The sequence below is a fragment of the Rhinatrema bivittatum genome, chromosome 3 (genome assembly GCF_901001135.1).
Source record: "Rhinatrema bivittatum chromosome 3, aRhiBiv1.1, whole genome shotgun sequence".
NCBI classification, from domain to species: Eukaryota; Metazoa; Chordata; class Amphibia; order Gymnophiona; family Rhinatrematidae; genus Rhinatrema; species Rhinatrema bivittatum.
Window position 1 is genome coordinate 2,673,675 of NC_042617.1, and position 13,089 is coordinate 2,686,763.

Below are 13,089 nucleotides of genomic sequence, written 5' to 3' on the forward strand. Positions count from 1 at the left end.
TCCCAGGCTTCTCCTGCAGCTCCAGCCCTTGGTCTCTTTCACCACCTGCAGGTCCACCCTCAGTCCTGGGTCCCAGTGCTTCTCCTGCAGCTCCAGCACTTGGTATCTTTCACCACCTGCAGGTCCACCCTCAGTCCTGGGTCCCAGTGCTTCTCCTGCAGCTCTAGCCTCTGGTTTCTTTCACCACCTGCAGGTCCACCCTCAGTCCTGGGTCCCAGTGCTTCTCCTGCAGCTCCAGCCCTTGCTCTCTTTCACCACCTGCAGGTCCACCCTCAATCCTGGGTCCTAGTGCTTCTCCTGCAGCTCTAGCCTCTGGTTTCTTTCACCACCTGCAGGTCCACCCTCAGTCCTGAGTCCCAGTGCTTCTCCTGCAGCTCCAGCCCTTGGTCTCTTTCACCACCTGCAGGTCTACCCTCAATCCTGGGTCCTAGTGCTTCTCCTGCAGCTCCAGCACTTGGTATCTTTCACCACCTGCAGGTCCACCCACAATCCTGGGTCCCAGTGCTTCTCCTGCAGCTCTAGCCTCTGGTTTCTTTCACCACCTGCAGGTCCACCCTCAGTCCTGGGTCCCAGTGCTTCTCCTGCAGCTCCAGCCCTTGTTCTCGTTCACCACCTGCAGGTCCACCCTCAATCCTGAGTCCCAGGGCTTCTCCTGAAGCTCCAGCCCTTGGTCTCTTTCACCACCTGCAGGTCCACCCTCAGTCCTGGGTCCCAGTGCTTCTTCTGCAGCTCCAGCCCTTGGTCTCTTTCACCATCTGCAGGTCCACCCTCAAACCTGGGTCCCAGTGCTTCTCTTGCAGCTCCCAGCCTCTGGTCTTTCTCCAGCAGCAGGTCCAGCCTCAATCCTGGTCCCAGTGCTTCTCCTGCAGCTCCAGCCCTTGGTCTCTTTCACCACCTGCAGGTCCACCCTCAATCCTGGGTCCTAGTGCTTCTCCTGCAGCTCTAGCCTTTGGTTTCTTTCACCACCTGCAGGTCCACCCTCAGTCCTGGGTCCCAGGCTTCTCCTGCAGCTCTAGCCTCTGGTTTCTTTCACCACCTGCAGGTCCACCCTCAATCCTGGGTCCCAGTGCTTCTCCTGCAGCTCCAGCCCTTGGTCTCTTTCACCACCTGCAGGTCCACCCTCAATCCTGGGTCTCAGGGCTTCTCCTGCAGCTCCAGCCCTTGGTCTCTTTCACCACCTGCAGGTCCACCCTCAATCCTGGGTCTCAGGGCTTCTCCTGCAGCTCCAGCCCTTGGTCTCTTTCATCACCTGCAGGTCCACCCTCAATCCTGGGTCCCAGTGCTTCTCCTGCAGCTCCAGCCCTTGGTCTCTTTCACCACCTGCAGCTCCACCGTCAATCCTGGGTCCTAGTGCTTCTTCTGCAGCTCCAGCCCTTGGTCTCTTTCACCACCTGCAGCTCCACCCTCAATCCTGGGTCCCAGGGCTTCTCCTGCAGCTCCAGCCCTTGGTCTCTTTCACCATCTTCAGGTCCACCCTCAATCCTGGGTCCCAGGGCTTCTTCTGCAGCTCCAGCCCTTGGTCTCTTTCACCATCTTCAGGTCCACCCTCAGTCCTGGGTCCCAGTGCTTCTCTTGCACCTCCAGCCCTTGGTCTCTTTCACCACCTGCAGGTCCACCCTCAATCCTGGGTCCCAGTGCTTCTCCTGCAGCTCCAGCCCTTGCTCTCTTTCACCACCTGCAGGTCCACCCTCAATCCTGGGTCCCAGTGCTTCTCCTGCAGCTCTAGCCTCTGGTTTCTTTCACCACCTGCAGGTCCACCCTCAGTCCTGGGTCCTAGTGCTTCTCCTGCAGCTCCAGCCCTTGGTCTCTTTCACCATCTGCAGGTCTACCCTCAATCCTGGGTCCTAGTGCTTCTCCTGCAGCTCCAGCCCTTGGTCTCTTTCACCACCTGCAGGTCCACCCTCAATCCTGGGTCCCAGGCTTCTCCTGCAGCTCTAGCCTCTGATTTCTTTCTCCACCTGCAGCTCCACCCTCAATGCTGGGTCCCAGGGCTTCTCCTGCAGCTCCAGCCCTTGGTCTCTTTCACCATCTTCAGGTCCACCCTCAATCCTGGGTCCCAGGGCTTCTTCTGCAGCTCCAGCCCTTGGTCTCTTTCACCACCTGCAGGTCCACCCTCAGTCCTGGGTCCCAGTGCTTCTCCTGCAGCTCTAGCCTCTGGTTTCTTTCACCATCTGCAGGTCCACCCTCAAACCTGGGTCCCAGTGCTTCTCTTGCAGCTCCCAGCCTCTGGTCTTTCTCCAGCAGCAGGTCCAGCCTCAATCCTGGTCCCAGTGCTTCTCCTGCAGCTCCAGTCCTTAGTGTCTTTCACCACCTGCAGGTCCACCCTCAATCCTGGGTCCTAGTGCTTCTCCTGCAGCTCCAGCCCTTGGTCTCTTTCACCACCTGCAGGTCCACCCTCAATCCTGGGTCCTAGTGCTTCTCCTGCAGCTCTAGCCTTTGGTTTCTTTCACCACCTGCAGGTCCACCCTCAGTCCTGGGTCCCAGGCTTCTCCTGCAGCTCTAGCCTCTGGTTTCTTTCACCACCTGCAGGTCCACCCTCAAACCTGGGTCCCAGTGCTTCTCTTGCAGCTCCCAGCCTCTGGTCTTTCTCCAGCAGCAGGTCCACCCTCAATCCTGGGTCCCAGTGCTTCTCCTGCAGCTCCAGCCCTTGGTCTCTTTCACCACCTGCAGGTCCACCCTCAGTCCTGGGTCCCAGTGCTTCTCCTGCAGCTCTAGTCTCTGGTTTCTTTCACCACCTGCAGGTCCACCCTCAATCCTGGGTCCCAGTGCTTCTCCTGCAGCTCCAGCCCTTGGTCTCTTTCACCACCTGCAGGTCCACCCTCAATCCTGGGTCTCAGGGCTTCTCCTGCAGCTCCAGCCCTTGGTCTCTTTCACCACCTGCAGGTCCACCCTCAATCCTGGGTCTCAGGGCTTCTCCTGCAGCTCCAGCCCTTGGTCTCTTTCATCACCTGCAGGTCCACCCTCAATCCTGGGTCCCAGTGCTTCTCCTGCAGCTCCAGCCCTTGGTCTCTTTCACCACCTGCAGGTCCACCCTCAATCCTGGGTCCCAGTGCTTCTCCTGCAGCTCCAGCCCTTGCTCTCTTTCACCACCTGCAGGTCCACCCTCAATCCTGGGTCCCAGTGCTTCTCCTGCAGCTCTAGCCTCTGGTTTCTTTCACCACCTGCAGGTCCACCCTCAGTTCTGGGTCCTAGTGCTTCTCCTGCAGCTCCAGCCCTTGGTCTCTTTCACCATCTGCAGGTCTACCCTCAATCCTGGGTCCTAGTGCTTCTCCTGCAGCTCCAGCCCTTGGTCTCTTTCACCATCTTCAGGTCCACCCTCAATCCTGGGTCCCAGGCTTCTCCTGCAGCTCTAGCCTCTGATTTCTTTCTCCACCTGCATCTAGCCCATACTTTATCTAATTTGAGATTTCTAGGATTAGCTTCCTGGCTGGAGTCTCAGAGCCTATTGCAGAGGAGTCAACTGTGAAGGTCTTAGATGATTTCTTCATTTTTATTAGCAGAAATAGTAAGGGAAATCTTGTTTGGGGGGAGGTGGAATAGTTTCATATTTGTAGTGAGGAATTGTGAAGTTGCTGTATTTACTGACCTTTTGTACCTTCTCATGTCTGTGTCTGCTGAAAAATAAATCAAATCATACACCTACCTTCGCTGGCTCTACCATACCTACAGTCATTACTAAGACCCTACAAGCTCAATTAATAAAACAATGCAAATACAGCCATTTCTTCCTGGCTGTATAAAAACGATGCAACGTAAACTAATGCATGGCAGACATAAATCCTAGATCAATATATCTTATCAATACAACCTTTTATTGAAAATACAATCATATCAATGGTGTACATTGGTTAAATGATTTACAGTTTACAGTGTCAAGACTAGGGCCCCAACATGGCCGTGTTTCGCATCAGGATCAGACTCATTAATAATCTATAAGAGACAACATATACAATATTGAGCAGGAGGCGAACAACAGGGTTCAAAAGTTAAATGTGTGTATATATATATATATATGTGTGTGTGTGTGTATGTATATGTGTGTGTATATATAGATAGATAGACAATACAAGGAGGAAGATGGTAACAGCAAAATATAGGCTAAAAAGAGGGGGAGAGAAGGGATAGCATGAGGGGTTGAGAAGGAGTGGACGGGAGGAAAAAAAAGAGGGATGAAATAGGTATTATGAGTGAGGTTGTATTGAGAATTTTTTAAGAGATTATATTGAAACAACAATATAGACAAATTATAATGGCAAAAAATATATTTATTAGGAGCAAATTGTAAAAGCAACTAGAAGGGAGGGGGAGAGGAGGGGGAGGGCAGAGGGAAGGGAACAAGGAAGGGGAGGAAGAAGGGGGGAGGGGGTTAATTATACCTTGTGCCAGAGGTTTCAAATGGAACCAACCTTTGGATGAATGGCTAGATGTAATCTAAAAGGAGAAGAAGGAAAGATAAATCAAGGAAGGAATTACAAAAGGGGTGTGTGAAAATAGCAAAGTCAAAGGTGATAGAGGTACTTACAGCAAGACCTGTGTTTACTGTTTTTATAAAAAACGTGATTGCGTCAAGGAAAAAAGATGAGAGCAGCTAAAAAAACAAAGAACAGAAGACACAAAATAAAACCAGAGGTATGTAATAAGAAAAATAAAGGAAAAAAGGAGAAGGAAATTACCTTACAGGCACAGGGCAAGTCTTATAACAAAAGGTTTCAATGAATACTAGCTGATTTATACGAATTGGAGTCGAATACTCCTACCATGGGTCGAAGGAGAAAGTCCCACTACAGCTCAAAGTGGGTGTAAGATCTCCAAAGCAACGAAGGATAAGTGTAAAAATGATGCAAGACTGTGAGGAATTCATCCCGGGCTGACAAACAGCCCAGGGTGGTGAGAGTGGCGCAAGAGAAACGGCAAATGCCGGCAATCAATATAAAATGCTAATTTCCGGGGCGTCACCAGCGGGGATGGCTGCCTAAACTGAGAGCTCCCGGTGAGACTAACTAAATCCGCTTGAATCAACATCATCCATCAACAATTTTGGTACTAAGCATCGCAGATCTCGAAGTTAGAGACCCGCGGCGAAACGGAAAAATCTGGATCTTCAACAATTCTCTTATTCTAAACTGGAAGGAGAAAAACCGGAGCACAAGCGCAACCAGGCCTCAGGGGAGGCATGTGAGCCAACGCCCGAACACGCTTCCCCTTCTGATTTATCAGAACTCCCCTCCAGAGCTGAACTTAGAGAATAGTTTAGAGAATTACGCATTGATTTAAAACAATATAAACAAGATTTACTCCTATCGATATTGGAGGTAAGAGAGGACATGGCCGCTATGGGCTTGAGGGTAGACGAGCTTGATACACGGATGGAAAAGCAGGAAGACTCGTCGCAGAAAATGAGAGACTCACAGCAAAAGTTACAGATGGAACAGGAGGCCCTCGCAGAGAAATTGGAAGATCTGGAGAATCGCTCGAGGCGGAACAACCTTCGGATCCCGGGAGTTCCGGAGACGCAAGAACATGTAGACTGTCATGCTGTGGCGTTAAACATCTTTAGATTCTTGCTGAATTCGCCGCTCGCGGAGCAGTGGGCAGATCCAGAAATGGTACCGGAATTTAAAATAGAGAGCACATCGCGCCCAGGGGACGAAAACCGCAGCGCGCCCGAGAGATATAGTTATTTGCCTTCATACATATACAGAAAAGGAACAACTCTATGCAATCTCAAGGAAGCAGCGAGACTGGACTTGGGAAGGACATAAAATCTTTATTTTTAATGATCTAGCTGCAGTAACGCTACATAAGCGATATGACCTTAGAGCAGTAACAACAATGCTGCAGGAGAAAAATCTGCGATATCGCTGGACATTTCCTTTCAGTCTCTTTTTCACAGCAAATGGCAAATCATATCGGATCAAAACTCTCATTGAGGTGACAGAGGCCTTCACTCAAGTGAACCTGCCAATCACCTTCGTGGCAAAACGAATAGAGGACACTTCATATAAAGCATCAGCAACTCCGTGCTGGCAGAGGGCGGGTCACCATAAAAGATTGGAATGCCAAAGTGGGACTCCAAAATCGCCCAGCCAGTCAACTAATGGATCAAGGAAGGATCAAGAAGGTGAAACCTGATGGAGACTTTTGCTGGCCAATAAAAACTGGATGTTTTCAGGAACACATTACATGACGGATATTCACAATCATTTGCTTTTTCATAATCAAGCGGAAATAAACGGCAGCAACTACCTGAGAAAGGTTAGATACCGCGCCTGGACATGAGAGCCGGACAGAGCCAGTGTGGAAGCAGCCCACTTTCTGGTGTGACATACCCCCGGTGAAGGGAGGTATCCAAGAGGTGGATACAGTAAACAAGGAAGGGGTGAGATTGGGAGGGGGTCTTCTTCATGAGCTCACTAGGCACTGTTGTTGTTATATTTGTTTTCAACATATTTTGAGGTCCAGTGTTTAGGGGGCTAAACATGTTTCATTATATTCCTATTATACTCAGGGATGGCTGCACTGAAGGTCTGGTCCCTTAATGTTAAGGGTTTGAATTCCCATAAGAAACGACAGTTACTGCAACAGGATTTAATTACACAGAAAGTGACAATAACTGTAGTTCAAGAAACACACTTAAGAAAAAGACATGAACGAGTGCTTCAAGTGCGGGGTTACCCTAATCAATATCTGGCTGCCAGCCCCCAAGGCTCTAAATATGCAGGTGCAGGTATACTTATCTCCCAGCAAGTTACATATGAATATATATCTCATGTACCAGATCCTCAGGGGCGGTATCTTTTACTGAAAATTAAAATTGGAAAGGAGGTACTAACTTTGCTGAGCATTTATGCACCCAATATGGATCAGGGTCAGTTTTTTAGATTGTTAGAGAGGGTAATAGAATGACATGCAGGGGGCAATTAATATGGGGGGGGGGGGGGGGGGGGGCGGGATCATAATTTAGTCAGAAATCCAAGGCTGGACACATCCAATTATAGATTGGTGGTGAGCTGGAAAGCTAAATCCGAGTTAACTTCATTCATGTCCAGATGGGGGCTAGTAGACATTTGGAGGTAGCAATTCCCCACTTCTAGAACCTACACTTTTTATTCTAATCCACATGGAACATACGCAAGAATTGACTTTATCCTTGTAGACACAACTTTACAAAATAGGGTGATAGATGTGGAGATTGGGAACATTACATGGTCTGATCACGCTCCTGTTTGGGTCACATTGCAGCAGTTATGCCCAGATCATGGAATGATATATTGGAGGATGATTTATTACGGGACAATGTACATTGCCACTTGGTGTCTGAAGTTCTGAAAGATTACTTCAGGGTGAATACTGGTACAGTGGAGTCAGCAGGGATCCTCTGGGAATGTTCTAAGGCAGTCATGTGGAGCAGTCTTATTGCACAAACTACTGCATTAAAAAAAGGGACTGAATGTTGCGAAAAGAGTCTGTTAGTGAACCCTTGGGCCGGCTGACTGGAGACGGGCTCCAGTCGATGGTAAGGAAGCCGGGAGGCGGAACAAGGCGGGAGCGGATGACGAAGTCTTCGCCCTGGAAACCCGAGACCCCCCCCAGGAGGAGCCCGTAGGGGTCCGAGTCGCTGGGACTTAGGAGATCCGGTAGTCGAGGCGGGCGGAAGACCAGGAGAGTCGAGAAGAAGTCAGACGGTCGTGGCTGGCTGAAGACAAGGAGAATCGAGAAGAAGTCCGAAGGTCGAGGCTGGCTGCAGACAAGGAGAATCGAGAAGAGGTCCGATGATCGAGGCTGGCTGAAGACAAGGAGAATCGAGAAGAAGTCCGATGGTCGAGGCTGGCTGAAGACAAGGCAGGGTGCTGGGAAGGCTGGAGCGGAACCACGGGGCGGAGGCTGGAACAGGCAGGGTCAGGCACGGCAGGAACAAGCTGGAACCAAGGCACGGCAGTAACAAGGCAGGAACGGCAACTAAGCACTCAAGAGAGCGACCTCGTTGCAAGGCAAGGTAGGAGAGACAGACGCCGGTTTAAATAGCCAGCCGGCATCTGACGTCAGGAGAGGGGCGGTTCAGCACTTCCGGGTGCTGGACCTACAAGAGACGTCCTTTCGCTCGCGCGCGTTCCTCAGCAGGGGGAGGAGTCCAGTTCGGGCCTCGGCGGCGTCTCCACGAGAGAGACGCCGCTGCCATGCGGCCGGGTAGGCCTGTCGCACCGCGGGTCACGGCACGAGCGGGAGGCCCGAAGAGAAGGTAAGGACCTGGTCGCTAGCCTGGCGACCGGGACCGCAACAGTACCCCCTCCTTTACGCCCCCTCTTCAAAGGACCAGGCCTGTCAGGGTGGTCTTAGTGGAACTGCCGTAGGAGGGATTTGTCCAAGAGCACGCCGGGGAGAGCCCGAAGCAGCAGCGGGGGTCCTGACCGCGAGGGAGAGCTCACGGTGGGTCGGCCCCGCTGCAGGGAACAGAAGGCGGATGAAGGGGGACCCGACTGGCCGGACGAGGTAAGAGCCTGCCCGCGCTCCTCGCGGGCAGGATCGCAACAACCCCCTCTTTTTATTTCTTGCCAAAGATTCATAAATCTCTTCAATCACCCCCGGGTCGCCCAGTTGTCTCAGGAATTGGTTCACTTCTTGAACCCTTCTCTAAATTTGATTTCTTTTTATGCCCTTTTGTTTCTCTTTTTCTCTTATACGTCCGTGACTGAGGTCACTTCATTAGTCTACTGAACAATCTTCCATTTCCGACTGAACTGTTCCTGTTAGTCACCTTGGATATTGTCTCTCTTTACTCTTATATTCCCCAAGATGAAGCTGTTAACAATCGTTGGATCAGTCCTATCCTCACGTGACCCTAATGAACATATTTCTTCATATTTTCTAGTCTCCTTGACTCGAATAGACCTCACGAAAAAATTCTTTCAATTCTTAGGCGAATTTTTCCAGCAAATTAAAGGAACTGCAATGGGGGCCACTATGGCCCCCTCAATAGCTTGTCTATATGTTTCACAATTTGAATCAACTTACATTTACAACACCCCCTTTAAATCATTCCTTCCTATCTGGCTTAGATACATAGATATTTTTCTGAATTGGGCGGGTACGGAGGTCCAGTTCTATCTATTTTATGACTGGCTGAACAACTACAACATGCACCTTCAATTTGATTTTCACTTACATCGTGACCAGATTCCATTTTTGGACATTATAGTTGGGACACAAGAGACCTGCTTTATCACTTCTTTATATCGCAAACCAACTGATTGTAATACACTACTCCAATACACCAGCCACAACCCATGTTGCGAGAAAATATACCAGTAGGTCAATTTTTTCGTCTCTGAAGGATTTGTTCATCTTGTCAAGATTTCATAACATAAGCAAGGATCATTTCAATATGCTTCCGTGAACGTGGTTACCCTTCTCGTATTATTAAACGTGCTTTCAAAAGAGCTCTTTACATTAACCAGGATCTATTATCTGTACCACGCAATAAGGAGTCCTCCCCGCAACTCACAAGCATTCTTCCGTTTTCACCACATAGCAATAAAATTATCTCTATTATAAAAACGCATTGGAATACACTTCGCCCTCATTCCATCTTTCAGGAATCTCCTCAGTTCTCTTTCACAAAAGGATGCAACTTAAGAGATTTTCTAATATCCTCTGATCTTAAACCGATCCCCTCTGCTGCACCCGCTGTGACTAGGGGACATACTCCTTGTACTCATTATTCTGTTTGCCCACATTCCTTAAGTATTCATCTAAGCAATATGTTCTCCGACATCAAACTACAAGTGCATCTAATGATGTTGTTTATGCCATTTAGTGCCCCTGTCCATTGATTAAAACTACCCGTCGTTAGAGCGTCAGAATTATCGAACACTGGTCATGCCTAAGATCTGGCCGCTCTGAAGCACCTCTAGTTGAACATTGGCAGTCCTACAGCCATGATATCACAGCTTTTAAGTGTTTTACTCTCAAACAACCTCCTCCCCCGACACGTGGTGGAGACTTCTCATTAGCTCTCATTCAGAAGGATTTAAGAATTTAATTCCTGACACCTTTTGGTCTCAAATCGTGAGATTGAATGGTCCGCCTTTTACTAACTCTGTTCGTGTAACCCCCCCTTTTGTTGGGGATACAGCTTCCTAACTTTCATACTCCTTCCTTTCTTCCCCCTCCCCCCCCCCCGTCCCTCTCCCTCAACACCCTCACACTCCTCTTCTCTAAAGCTAGCCCTCTTGATAAGATCCTTAATTTAATATTCGCATAATGTCTATTTCCTCTACCAAAGTTCTGCTGATGAGCATGGCCTTTCTTTCCCCTCCCCACTTTCCCTTCCCTCCCCCACCTTTCCTTTTCTCTCCCTCCCCCCTGCCTTCCCTTCCTTTCCATCCTCTGTTTCCCTCCCCCTTTCTCCCTCCCTCCTTTCTCCCCTTCTCCCTTCCGCTCCCCCCTTTTCCCCAACCCTCTCTTCCCTCCTTTTCCCTCCCCTTCTTTCCCCATCCCTCCTCCTCTTCGTTGCTCCCCCCTCCCCCCCCCCAGCCACTGTTTTCCGTACAGATTCTGTTATAGTCCCCTGACATCTTTTTTGTCACTTTCCTCTGTATTTCCTAGTTGGACTGCACAGCCCTGCTTGTTACTCCGCCTTCTCATGTTTGGCTGTCCAAACCTCGTAAGTTGTTAAACATTGCAGTCCCGAGCTCATTTCCTGGTCTTTATTTATTTCTCAGTTATTCTGTCATTCGTTTTTTTTTTCTCTCTGACAGTCTTGACGATTACAAAATTTGCAACAATTGGGGTCGGTATTTCCTTTCCCGAGCATGAGTGTTACGCGTGCCGTCCGCGGCAGACCCACGGCTCGGCCCCCTCACCTTTCTACAGTGACTCCAGCTTCTGGTTCCTCCTCGCTGGTGGCGATGGGTCGTCAGCTCCGTCCTTGGGCCTCCGCCGGTGCCGCCGGCTCTGCCACAGTCCCCGGCGTTCCCGCTTCTGCTACCGCTTCTCGTCGGGCCTCTCCGACGGTATTATTTAAGCTCAGGCTCCGCTCCCTAGCATTGCCTTTGCAACTGGTCACCTCGCTGGTTGAGTTCTCGCCTCCTAGAGATTCGTCTCATCCCTGCGTTCCTGTTCCTCGTTGTTCCTGGTTCCTCTCTCTTCGTTCCTACCCTGCTTCATACCTCGGATTGACTACACGGACTTTGACTTTGCTTTGACTGACTTTGCCATTGATTTTCTCCAAGCCCGGACCTCTGCTTCACCTGACTACGCTACTGCCTATCTCCAGACCCAGACCTCTGCTTCGCCTGACTACACTACTGCCTATCTCCAGACCCAGACCTCTACTTCACCTGACTACGCTATTGTCTGTCTCCAGACCCGGACCTCTGCTTCGCCTGCCCTCGCTACTGCCTATCTCCAGACCCAGACCTCTGCTTCGCCTGACTACGCTACTGCCTATCTCCAGACCCAGACCTCTGCTTCGCCTGACTACGCTATTGTCTGTCTCCAGACCCAGACCTCTGCTTCACCTGACTACGCTATTGTCTGTCTCCAGACCCAGACCTCTACTTCACCTGACTATGCTACTGCCTATCTCCAGACCCAGACCTCTGCTTCACCTGACTACGCTATTGTCTGTCTCCAGACCCAGACCTCTGCTTCACCTGACTACGCTATTGTCTGTCTCCAGACCCGGACCTCTACTTCACCTGACTATGCTACTGCCTATCTCCAGACCCAGACCTCTACTTCACCTGACTATGCTACTGCCTATCTCCAGACCCAGACCTCTGCTTCGCCTGACTACGCTATTGTCTGTCTCCAGACCCAGACCTCTACTTCACCTAACTATGCTACTGCCTATCTCCAGACCCAGACCTCTGCTTCACCTGACTACGCTATTGTCTGTCTCCAGACCCAGACCTCTGCTTCACCTGACTACGCTACTGCCTATCTCCAGACCCGGACCTCTGCTTCACCTGACTACGCTATTGTCTGTCTCCAGACCCAGACCTCTGCTTCACCTGACTACGCTACTGCCTATCTCCAGACCCGGACCTCTGCTTCACCTGACTACGCTATTGTCTGTCTCCAGACCCAGACCTCTGCTTCACCTGACTACGCTACTGCCTATCTCCAGATCCGGACCTCTGCTTCGCCTGACTTCGCTATTGTCTGTGTCCAGACCCAGACCTCTGCTTCACCTGACTACGCTACTGCCTATCTCCAGACCCAGACCTCTGCTTCGCCTGACTACGCTATTGTCTGTCTCCAGACCCAGACCTCTGCTTCACCTGACTACGCTACTGCCTATCTCCAGACCCGGACCTCTGCTTCACCTGACTACGCTACTGCCTATCTCCAGACCCGGACCTCTGCTTCACCTGACTACGCTACTGCCTATCCCCAGACCCAGACCTCTACTTCACCTGACTACACTACTGCCTATCTCCAGACCCAGACCTCTGCTTCACCTGACTATGCTACTGCCTATCTCCAGACCCAGACCTCTGCTTCGCCTGACTACACTACTGCCTATCCCCAGACCCAGACCTCTGCTTCGCCTGACTACACTACTGCCTATCTCCAGACCCGGACCTCTGCTTCGCCTGACTACGCTACTGCCTATCCCCAGACCCGGACCTCTGCTTCGCCTGACTACGCTACTGCCTATCCCCAGACCCGGACCTCTGCTTCGCCTGACTACGCCACTGCCTATCTCCAGACCCGGACCTCTGCTTCGCCTGACTACGCCACTGCCTATCTCCAGACCCGGACCTCTGCTTCACCTGACTACGCCACTGCCTATCTCCAGACCCGGACCTCTGCTTCACCAGACTACGCCACTGCCTATCCCCAGACCCGGACCTCTGCTTCGCCTGACTACGCCACTGCCTATCTCCAGACCCAGACCTCTCCTTCGCCTGACTACGCCACTGCCTATCTCCAGACCCAGACCTCTGCTTCGCCTGACTACGCCACTGCCTATCTCCAGACCCAGACCTCTCCTTCGCCTGACTACACTACTGCCTATCTCCAGACCCGGACCTCTGCTTCGCCTGACTACGCTACTGCCTATCTCCAGACCCGGACCTCTGC